This window comes from Babylonia areolata, chromosome 1 (assembly GCF_041734735.1).
Source record: "Babylonia areolata isolate BAREFJ2019XMU chromosome 1, ASM4173473v1, whole genome shotgun sequence".
NCBI lineage: Eukaryota > Metazoa > Mollusca > Gastropoda > Neogastropoda > Buccinidae > Babylonia > Babylonia areolata.
Window position 1 is genome coordinate 35,759,060 of NC_134876.1, and position 10,936 is coordinate 35,769,995.

Consider the following 10,936-nt stretch of genomic DNA (forward strand, 5'->3'; position numbering starts at 1 on the left):
TGCAAAAACCTTTGCCCCATGTTTGTTTTAGTTTTTCTTTGCTTTAAAAGTTTAAACCATTGATAGCACTGAAGCTTCTTTCCCTTAATGTGAGTTCAAAGCTCGTTCTAACTTCTATGGATCATCAATGTTCTCATTAAGAGAACCCAGTCTGTTCATTTCCATTCAGCTCTTTCCTCTTTTAAAACAACTTTAACTGGTGCCCCCCCCCCCTCCCCCCCCCTCCCCAAGAAACAGTTCAGTCACCTGTCCTGTTCACATTATACATCAATACTGGTACAGAAACAACACCCTTTATAAAATACTCTGTTGACTCTGCTCCTGAAGATCTTTGTAACTCTGATACTGTGTATTTTGAACAAGTTGAGATCTTTCCTCTTGGTGCAAGAACAATTGTTTAGATTTAAATGTTGAAAAAACTAAAGAAATGGTTATTGAATTCAGGAAAAGTCTGACCCCTGTCCCTTATCTCTTTATCAACAGCTCACAAGTCGAATAGTTAGTAAATGCAAGTATCTATGAACAATAATTGATGATAAACTCAGTTTTACACCCAACACCTATCACATCCAAAAGAAATGCCAGTCTCGCATCTACTGCTTACAGAAGCTCAGAAACATTTCGGTCATTCCCAAAATTCTTCAGAGTTTTTACTGCTGCTTCACTGAATCAGTTTTAGCTTTCTCATTTATCTGCTGGTATGAAATTTTAAACATGAAGAACATATTGAGTAAAATTGTAAATGTGTCCAGCATTGACATGATAAGGACAATAGCAGTGACAATAGTGACAGTTCATGGATATCACTAGCACCTCACTCCTACTTGGCCACCTTTCTCCCTTGCTGGAGATCCAATTGTCAGGGACTCTTGGGGATGGCCTCACAGGGTAACTGGCACCCTCAGGTGGATTCACGTTTTCCACCAGTCCTGGGATGCATTTATGGAGCACGCTCAGCTGCCAGGAGGCCTAGGACTGAACCCCTCATCCTGACAAACTCTGCTTAGTACCTCTTACCGGGCAGTGTGCACCAATGGGGCAGGTGTGCTTGACCAATCATTGGTCTGGGCAACCCTCAAAGTTATCAGTGGTCACAGTCACGGTCACCTGCACATCCCATTCAGAACCCTTTCCCTTGGGGTCCCCCTACATGGTGTCCATGGTCACTAGCGCCTCCCTCTCAGGACCAACTGCTTCTGGGTCAACCCCCCACCCATCCCCTGTTGGGGAATCCTGCAGTTTCAAGTAGAAATATTGTTTTCAGTGAACTTTTGTGTTGCAATATTGTGTGATAGTGTTTGTGGGTGTTTGGGTGAGAGGGTTTATGTGGGGATGTGTCTGAGGGTTTATAAAATCAAGAAGTGTATGTAAATAAATAACTGCGCACCATTTCCACCCATGAAATACACAGACATGAATTTTCGTTTTTAGGTTTTTTTCCCCAAAATAAATTGTCTCTTTTCCACTAAAAACTTTAGTTATGTGCCCCTGACTGGGAGTTATCTGATCCTATCAACATGGAAAATATGATAATTATATTCTCCATTCATTTTCCTTCAAGAAAGTTTTTTTTTTTTTTTTTTTTACATACCTTTAACTTTAAGCATTATTGTAATTTTTGTGGGTTTTTTTAAGAGGTTGGTGATTTTTTTTTTTTTTTTTTTTGCAGGAATTACATATAGTTTCGGAAGTCAATAGGTTAAAGAAAAGGAACTGATTCAGATTCAGATTCAGATGGTTTAATGTGTTTCGGCCATAGGCATACATACACATCCGGGAATGGGAAGATGGACTGAGAAAGGATGGGGAAAGAGGGAGTGGGTAATCCAACAGTTCATTTACATTCATGTAGTAACTTCATAAGTTCATTTCAAACACAGTATGTATGAACTAAAATTCTTTTAATATTTTTTCTTGTTAAGGATGAGGTCATTTTCCAGATTGAGTATAATGTTAATTCACTGCACCTCATACATTCTAAACTGCCAATAACATTGGCATTCAAGGTTCAATGAAAATATAATACACACATTTCTCAGGGTGATATTGATAAAATCCGTTAACTCGCACTGATTTGTTGTCTCCTTCTTAGAGCATGGAAAACAAATTTGCCAACTTGGAGACTTAAGTTACCGTTTTTCCCCTCTAACAGTATGCTATGGGTAAATTTTTTATATCTTTCATGAACTTCTGCCTCAAGCCACTGAATAATGGGCAAACAAAAATAAAAGGAAATTTTCTACCTAAAATTACATTTAAGTAATATACTTACCGTGACCCACTAGTGCAGACTCCGGCAGGAGTCTGACATTCAAGTCCTGTGCAAACTACTATCCGCCTATGCGGAGAAAACGAAAGTAACTACGCTGATAACCTCCCGGAAGTAGGTAACCTCCCCTATGCCCCCCTGACTAGCGCCCTCTTTTTACATGGTGTTCATTTTTTATTCTTGTCCACAATTTGGACATCGTTTACTTTCAGGATTTTCACTATGTCTGTTTAAGTTGCTATTAATAGGCAATACACAAAGTCTAATGTGGGAAAGGGCTATCCTAAAGCATACCACATCAACACTCAATAAATATTTTTCTTTTCCAAAATCATCCTTAAACATTCTATAAAATTCATACCTGTCCTTTTCTCATATTGCAGATGACCATTCCTGTATGAACATGTCCATCAATCATTGCTTAAAAAGGAAATTTTCTATCTAAAATTACGTTTAAATAACATACTTACCGTGACCCAACTAGTGCAGACTCCGGCAGGGGTCTGACATTCCTGTCCTGTGCAAACTACTATCCGCCTATGCGGAGAAAATGAAACTACGGCCAATAACCTCCCGGAAGTAGGTAACCTTACCTTTGTCCCGCTGGCTAGCGCCCTCTTTTGACAGCAATATGCCATCACCAGTGCAGCGAGCAGGGAGAACAGGAAGCGGGGAGGACGGGAGGGTCTTAAATTTGGATCACAGTAAATATGTTATTTAAACATAATTTTAGATAGAAAATTTCCTTTTAATTACACATACTTAACCATGATCCAACTAGTGCAGAATAACGTGACAAAGTGGAGGGCTCGCCTGTTCTACTGTCTGTGTGCTGTGATGGCCTGTTGTGCAACTACCACAGAAGCGATGCCTTGAGCCATCATCCCGCAGGCATGCGACGTCTCTCTGGTAGAAGTCGATGAGCCATCATCCCTAAAGCGACAGATGTCCCTCAAGTAGAATTCGACGAAAGTAGAGTGTACTGTGTCACCTAAGGATATTGGTGCGGGCAAAGAAGACAGAGGTCCGCAGCTGTATTGTGGGGGAGGTCTGTGGATCACAGCTGTGCTGATAAATGTAGCGCAAAGAAAATCGGGTCGGTGGGTTGAATCCACACTTTGCTGAGAGCCCTTCGAATCAAAGGAAGGGAAGGAAACACGTACCCTTATAGGGTTGTCTCATTTGAGCGCGGTTGAGTGTCAATGCAAGGAGGTGCACATGTGGTTTGATCTGATGATTCCACATCGGATGTGGGCCAATAGTGGAAGTGATTTTTGTGATTGAAGGAAACTGTGGCACGAGACAGAGGTAGGTCGCCATGTTGGGCTTGCCTTAGGCATGACAGCCAGATCTGTAGAGCTCCTCCATGCGAGCTGACAGGCAATGGGCGCTCCCCCCACCACATTTTTGTCGTTGCCAAAAAATGACAGCACTTGTATGTTGCCTATGCATAGAATGGCAGACATTTGGCAACAAAAGACTTGATGTCCCTGGTGTCTCTGGGACACGGTTGTGTAATTGCCCAGGTAGGTACCATCACGAAGGGGCTTACGGAAGGCTTGGTAGCTTCTCTACCTGAGTGTGGCATGTTGGAGCAACCTGCAGAAAGTTGTCAGCAGTCAATGGCTGGGTTGGATCAGGCTGTGGAAGTGCATTTCATGTGCCCACAGGTCACTGAGTCTCATTCTGTGGTGGAATTCCAAATGGAAGAGGGTTTCCATGGGGAAAATTTTTTGCTGAAGGTTCTTTAGTAAGAAAGGGGGACCAGATCCATGACAAGCCTCTGGCTGTGTGTGGTGCACACTGAGTCAGAGATGGAATGGGGCGGGGGCAGGGAGGTAAAAGGCTCAAGATGTGCTGTACTGGCTATTTACATCACAGCACTGATCTGACATACGTTTCCAGTATGGCCAACTGCAAAGTGAGAGCTGTATTATCAGTGGTTTCTTAATTGCAAAGGGAAATCATTTGCAGCTTAGCCTTTCATGAATGACTATGTCTCTCAGACTGGAAGTCAAATTGCACTGGGACTTAGTGCTGTAGCCTTGGGCCTAACTAGCCATTGGGATCCGTCCCAATGATGAGTCCTAAGGCCCTCTTGATTGAGGGACCGGGGATGCAACTTGGGCAAAACAGTCTCTACTATAAATTGTATAATCGAATTCCAGCCCGAATAGTTGGGACAGCAGTTGCCTCCTCTGCTGTTCTGATGGTGACTGTCGTGCACGACTGATTATCATATACTGTTCCTAGGAGGACACCAATCAGCATGGGTAAATCAGGAAACAGCTGCTGTGTGCTTGAGGGATGAAAGTGTCCACCATGCAGGTTATGTTGCAATGTAAGAAAGCCGGAAAGAGTTGACGGGGTCTTGTGGTGCAACCGTGTGTCTGAAAGACATGGTGCTTGCTTCCGAAGTGACAACAAAGTCATCCTCTGACAGGCCCTTGACTGAAGGCTGGAGCTCCATGATGGGATAGCCTGCCTAGGCTAGAAACCCCTGGAAGTGTCTCATTGGAAAGACAGTGCTTGAGAAGGAATGCCCATCTGTAACCACAGCAGTGGTTGTGTGTTGAGGCTGAAAGGATCGGGCAGGGAAGACCAAGTGCAGAAAGTGCTTTCAAACGCCAATTGTTTGAGACGTTGATGCTGGATCTCTGTTCAAGCAAGGTGATGGGGCAAACTGATGTGCCTGAATGCGGCATCTGCCGTGCTGGTATGAGTGGGCAGAAAGGTACACCCCTGTGGCTAATGGACGGTTCGTTGTGATTTGTGAGACGCATCCGTCCTTGTCAAAATGCCTTTCTCCCAAATGTAGAGGAAAACAATTATGACCCAGGCCTTCTGCTACTAGAGAGGAGTGGAAGAGATGGGCTTAGGGTGATTGTCTCCTGCCCAGTGGGCAGTTTTGGGGTCCGCTAAAATTTGGGAGGCAAAGATTGACATCCCTTCATGGGAAGGCTGGCTAGGATGTAGGCCCCATGTGGAGCTGTTGTCACAACCACAGTGGTGCAAACCAAGGGTTGTTGTAGGCAAGGGGGGGAAGAAGGGATGCCTTACAAACTGGGAAGGAATGAAGGGCATGTGTGTCCGGAGTGGCACCTCTAAGTTGGACTGCCTCATCCCTCCTTGTGCCAAGTTAGGGCATCTCCAGCCCAATGGTTGATTGTTGCAGGCAAATGAGTTGGGTTGCCTTGTCCCTCCTTGCACCATGAGAGGGCATCCTTAGCCCTGTGGGTGGGAAGGGGGTGTGTGGGTCCCTAAGGACCAGCCACTACTAAAATGTGAAGGAGCATACATTCAGGCGTGAATGAGGCAGTTTTGTCTGTGAGTGCAGTCGTCCTCCGAAAGCAAGGTAGGTATGAATTTATGAAAATGAATACGTATATGTGCAAAGGAATTATAAACTTCCATCAACTCAAGTAATGTCAGAAATATGCCAATGACAAGAGATCAAAACACAAGAAATAAGCGGCTGTATAAGCATACGTGTAGCGTGCACAGATATACCCAAGTAAATGGGTAAGTGTGCATAATCAGTAATGGAAAGGAATCTGTGTATGCATCTAAATATGAGATGTACATACACATATGAATAAAGTGCAAGTACGTAGGCGCAGAGAGTTCGGGGCATTGTGAACAGAAGGCCGCAAATGCAAGTGTGCCTATATTGCTATGTAAGGAATCTCAATGAATAGATGTCAATGAATAGAGATAGAAATATAACTGTACATGTTAATATGAAAGTTGTTTGAACCTATCCCATAAGCACACACGCATGTGTATACTGAGGGATAAGTACACATCTATAAGTGAAAGCAGAAATGTGTATAAATGTAGCAAGATATCTCACAGATATATATATATATATATATATATATATATATATATATATATATATATATATATATATATATGGTGGTGTGTGTCCATCGAGATCGATGATGACCATCGTTGTCATCCAGCTGGGGGATGGGGGGAGGGTGGTGGTGGGGTGGGGGGGAGGATGTTCATGAATCTATCTGTGAATGCGCAGATGGCTGAATAGTCCAATCTGCGCACGAAATGTTCGCTGACAGTTGGGGCAGACAAAGACAGGCATACCATTGTCAGGGAGCTTGTTGGCCCGTGACTTTCTGGCCTGCCTCTTCTGAACAGCTGCAGCAGTCCTGTTGGCCTCGCACAACTTGGCGCCTTTGTGCACAGCAGCACGCCATTTGTCACGGTCCACTGCAGATTCCTCCCAGGAGTCAGGGTTGATATCAAACACTTTCAGAGAGACTTTCAGAGTATCTCTGAAGCGCTTCTTCTGACCTCCGTGTGATCTCTTCCCTTGTTGCAGCTCGCAATAGAAGAGCCTTTTGGGCAGCCAATGGTCTGGCATGCGCGCCACGTGTCCAGCCCAGCGAAGCTGGGACTGCATCAGGATGGTGAAGATGCTGGGAAGGGTGGCTTTTGCGAGCACCTCTGTGTCTGGGGTCTTGTCTTGCCACTTGATGTTCAGTAGCTTCCTGAGGCATGTTGTGTGGAAGTCGTTCAGCTTCTTGGCATGTCGTTGGTACACTGTCCAAGTTTCGCAGGCGTACAGTAGTGTGGGGAGAACTACTGCTCTGTAGACCTTTAGCTTGGTCTCAAGACTAATGCCTCTTCTGTTCCAGACATTTGCACTGAGTCTACCAAAAGTTGCGCTTGCTCTTGCAATCCTGACGTTCACTTCATCGTCGATGGTCGCATTTCGTGACAGTGTGCTGCCAAGGTATGTGAACCACTCCACCGCACTGAGTCTCTGACCATTGACTGTGATGTTGGGCTCAACGTAGGGTTTCCCTGGGGCTGGCTGATGGAGAACTTCAGTTTTCCTCGTGCTGATGGTAAGGCCGAAGTTCCTGCTGGCAGTGGCAAACTTGTCAACGCTGAGTTGCATGTCAGCTTCAGATCCAGCGTTGAGGGCACAATCATCAGCAAACAAAAAGTCTCTGATGATGTCTGTCATGACCTTCGTTTTTGCTTGAAGCCTTCTGAGGTTAAACAACTTACCATCTGTTCGGTACTTTAGGCCGATTCCAACATCGCCATCTCTGAAGGCATCAGTAAGCATTGCAGAGAACATGAGGCTGAACAGCGTTGGAGCCAGGACGCAGCCTTGCTTGACACCATTTGTGACAGCAAAAGGAGAAGATGTTTCACCTTTGTCCTGGACTCGAGCCTGCATGCCTTAATGGAATTGGCTGACCAAGGAAATAAATTTCCGAGGGCATCCGTACTTGGCCATGATCTTCCACAGTCCCTCTCTACTCACGGTGTCGAAGGCCTTAGTGAGGTCAACATAGGTGGAGAACAGATCAGCATTTTGCTCCTGACATTTCTCTTGCAGCTGCCTTGCAGCAAACACCATGTCGGTGGTTCCGCGCTCTTTCCGGAATCCACATTGGCTCTCAGGCAAATGACCTTGGTCAAGGTGTGCTGTGAGGCGGTTTAGTAGGATCCTGGCAAGTATCTTGCCTGCGATGGAGAGCAAGGAAATGCCCCGATGGTTATCACAGGCTTGCCGGTTCCCCTTTCGCTTGTACAAGTGAATGATAGATGCATCTTTGAAATCCTGGGGGATCGTCTCTTCTTTCCACATGAGTGAGTACAGCTGATGGAGCTTCTCAGTCAGCACAGTGCCTCCATCCTTGTAGACCTCTGCTGGTATGGAGTCTGAGCCAGGTGCTTTGCCACTGGATAGCAGACGAATTGCTTTCTGGGTCTCAAGAGGTGTATATATATATATATATATATATATATATATATATATATATATATATATATATATATATACACACACACACACACCAAAAAAACAACAACAAAAAAACAAACAAACAAAAAAAACCATATATATATATATATGTTTTTTTTGTGTTTTGTTTGTTCGTTTTTTTGTTGTTGTTTTTTTGGTGTGTGTGTGTGTGTGTGTGTGTGTGTGTGTGTATATATATATATATATATATATATATATATATATATATATAGCTATATATATATATTTCGTGATAGTTGATTGTGATAATAAATCAAAAGGATAGAAGGGGAAATATTGTGATTTATTTCCGGTTATTGTGTATAACAAGAAGAGAATGGTGATAGGCCTGGTTGCCTGCATAGGGCTGTGTGCCTGTGTGGGGGATAAAGAACCCAAAAGTTCAGTCGCCAATAGCCTGAGAAACAGCAAGAAAGGTGCAGTTGCTGTGCAAAATTGTGTAAAGTCCATGAATGGGCATGAGGACCCAATGAGAAATCGAAGAAACATCGTTGGTGGACAGCACGGGGGACAGGAGTGATGTGCTGTGTCGGTTACAAATGCAGAGTTGCCTCCCTTGGCGCCGATATTCGGCGAAAAGGATGGTGTCTTTAAAGCACATATCCCCTGGTGTGACGTTTCCTCGCTGTAGAGGGAGGAGCGTCATGCTGCGTGTGAGAGTCCGTGGTTCGATGCCACCGTAACCGATACTAATAATGTCCCTTTGTGCCGTGGGCATCCCGACCTGTATCGGTCGCCATCGGACGCGAGACGGTCGGGACATGTGGTATGATGGCGCCGTAACCAGTGTTATGGGCGTAGTGGAGATGGGGGTGGCAAGTCTGTCAGCTTGCCGTGGGATGTGCATCCCCCTGTAGGTAAACGGCGGTCCAATTGCGCAAATTGTTCCTGCGAGAGGACCGACGTTCAACTGTTGTGTGTTGATGGATAAAGGGATAGACAAGATCGGCCCGAGTACTGCCGAGTGGCAGGATCGAGTTATCAAGAGGCACTCCGACGTGGAATTGCCGATATTAGTCTGGGTAACAGTGGAGATATGCAGTGGGGCAGAAAAAACCGGCACTGCCGAAGTTCAATGGGCTGTGCACGCATCTGCTCTGTGCGCAAGGGGTGGAGCAGGCGCTAGGTGTGGTACCTGTGCATAATTGCTGCAGCAAGTTCACAATGGGTTGCTGGTTGTTTGGTTGAGCAGCTTGCTGAAACGTCATTAGTGGATGGGAAACAGCAGCAACCGGCGGTGTCGCAGATGGGGTCATCACCACAAAGCTTGAAGGGACCATGCACGCACCTGCACTGTTGGCGAGGTGCCGTGCCAGTAAAGGGAAGGTGCCGAAGCAGGAGTTGTCTCCCTTGGATCGGAAAATCGGACAAGGGGAGGGTGCACATGCATGGGCAAGCGTGTCCCCTAGTGGTCCACCTTCCTCCCTACCCCTGGGGAGGTCATCCTTAAGCGCCTCGGTCGCCATAGGATCCGAGACGGAAGAGGCATGCCGCGTGGGGGGCGCATGAGCCAATGTCACGGCCACCGCCACGGATGCATTGCACATAGGGCCCAGTCTAGCCTGCGGATCCAAAGCCAGTGTATGGTGTTGTTTTCCAAAGGGGTTATGGCACATTCCATTATTGAAATGGGAAAAGTGATAGAGATCAACTCGGGTGTCCTGCCGACTGGCAGGGCTGAGAAAAGCGGATCGCTTCGAGTTCGTTCACGAATTGAAAAAGGAAAGCATCAATGGCACCACTGACCTGAGTATGGGGTAATGTACCCCTAGAAGTCACCGGAGAGGGTGCAGGAGGTGGTGGAGGTCTGGAGTCGACTGGAGGAAGCGAAGGAAGTGGAGGAGGCGGCGGGTTGGCATTGTTGAGAGGGCCAGAAATAGAGGGCCCAGAGTGTCCGCGAATCAATTGCAATCGCGCCTTAATTTTAGCCCAATATCCCAATCGAACCATATAATTATGTGACCTGGTTCGAGACAAAATTTGACAAAAAACAAGAACGCCAGAGAATCGACAGACAGACAGAAAATACGAAAAAAAACTTAGCCGTATGGAGAGCACAGGAACAGGAGTCATAATGGCTGCCGGAAAAAGAGGGTGCTAGCCAGCGGGACAAAGGGGAGGTTACCTACTTCCGGGAGGTTATCGGCCGTAGTTTCGTTTTCTCCGCATAGGCGGATAGTAGTTTGCACAGGACAGGAATGTCAGACCCCTGCCGGAGTCTGCACTAGTTGGGTCACGGTTAAGTATGTGTAATTAAAGCATTAACTAAAAAAAAGCTTTGTTAGTCCCCAGCACCTTGGTTTATCCGTACATACTGTCTGAAAACCAGTAATACATAATATATCTTTGATATCCATTGCCCAACATTTTTTACCTCTTTCTACCAAGGATAATAACATATTATAGCACTGTTTGGGTAATATGTTTTCTTTCATCTCAGTGACTGAGTGAGATAAAGCCAGTACTTGACTGACTGCACTGTAATGTTCACAAAAATAGGATATCTGCCAGGTTCACCCAATACTAATTTGTTTGGTGTTTACAATGAAATGCCTAGGAGCCAATGTTCACAAAAATAGGATATCTGCCAGGTTCACCCTATACTAATTTGTTTGGTGTTTTCAATGAAATGCCTAGGAGCCGTTTGCAAGCTAAACGGTGTACTTTTTCAATATTGTCAAGTCTGTGTAACCCCAAATTTCAGATGAATACAACAATATTGCCTATACTTTTCCATAAAAAATCTTAAAGAATGTTTTTTGTGTCAATTCTGAAAAGGAATGGTGCTGTGATGTGTGGGCCTGGGTACAGCACAAGGTGAAACCTAGGGCTGTGAGCAATACTGGTATCTTTGAAAGCCTGAA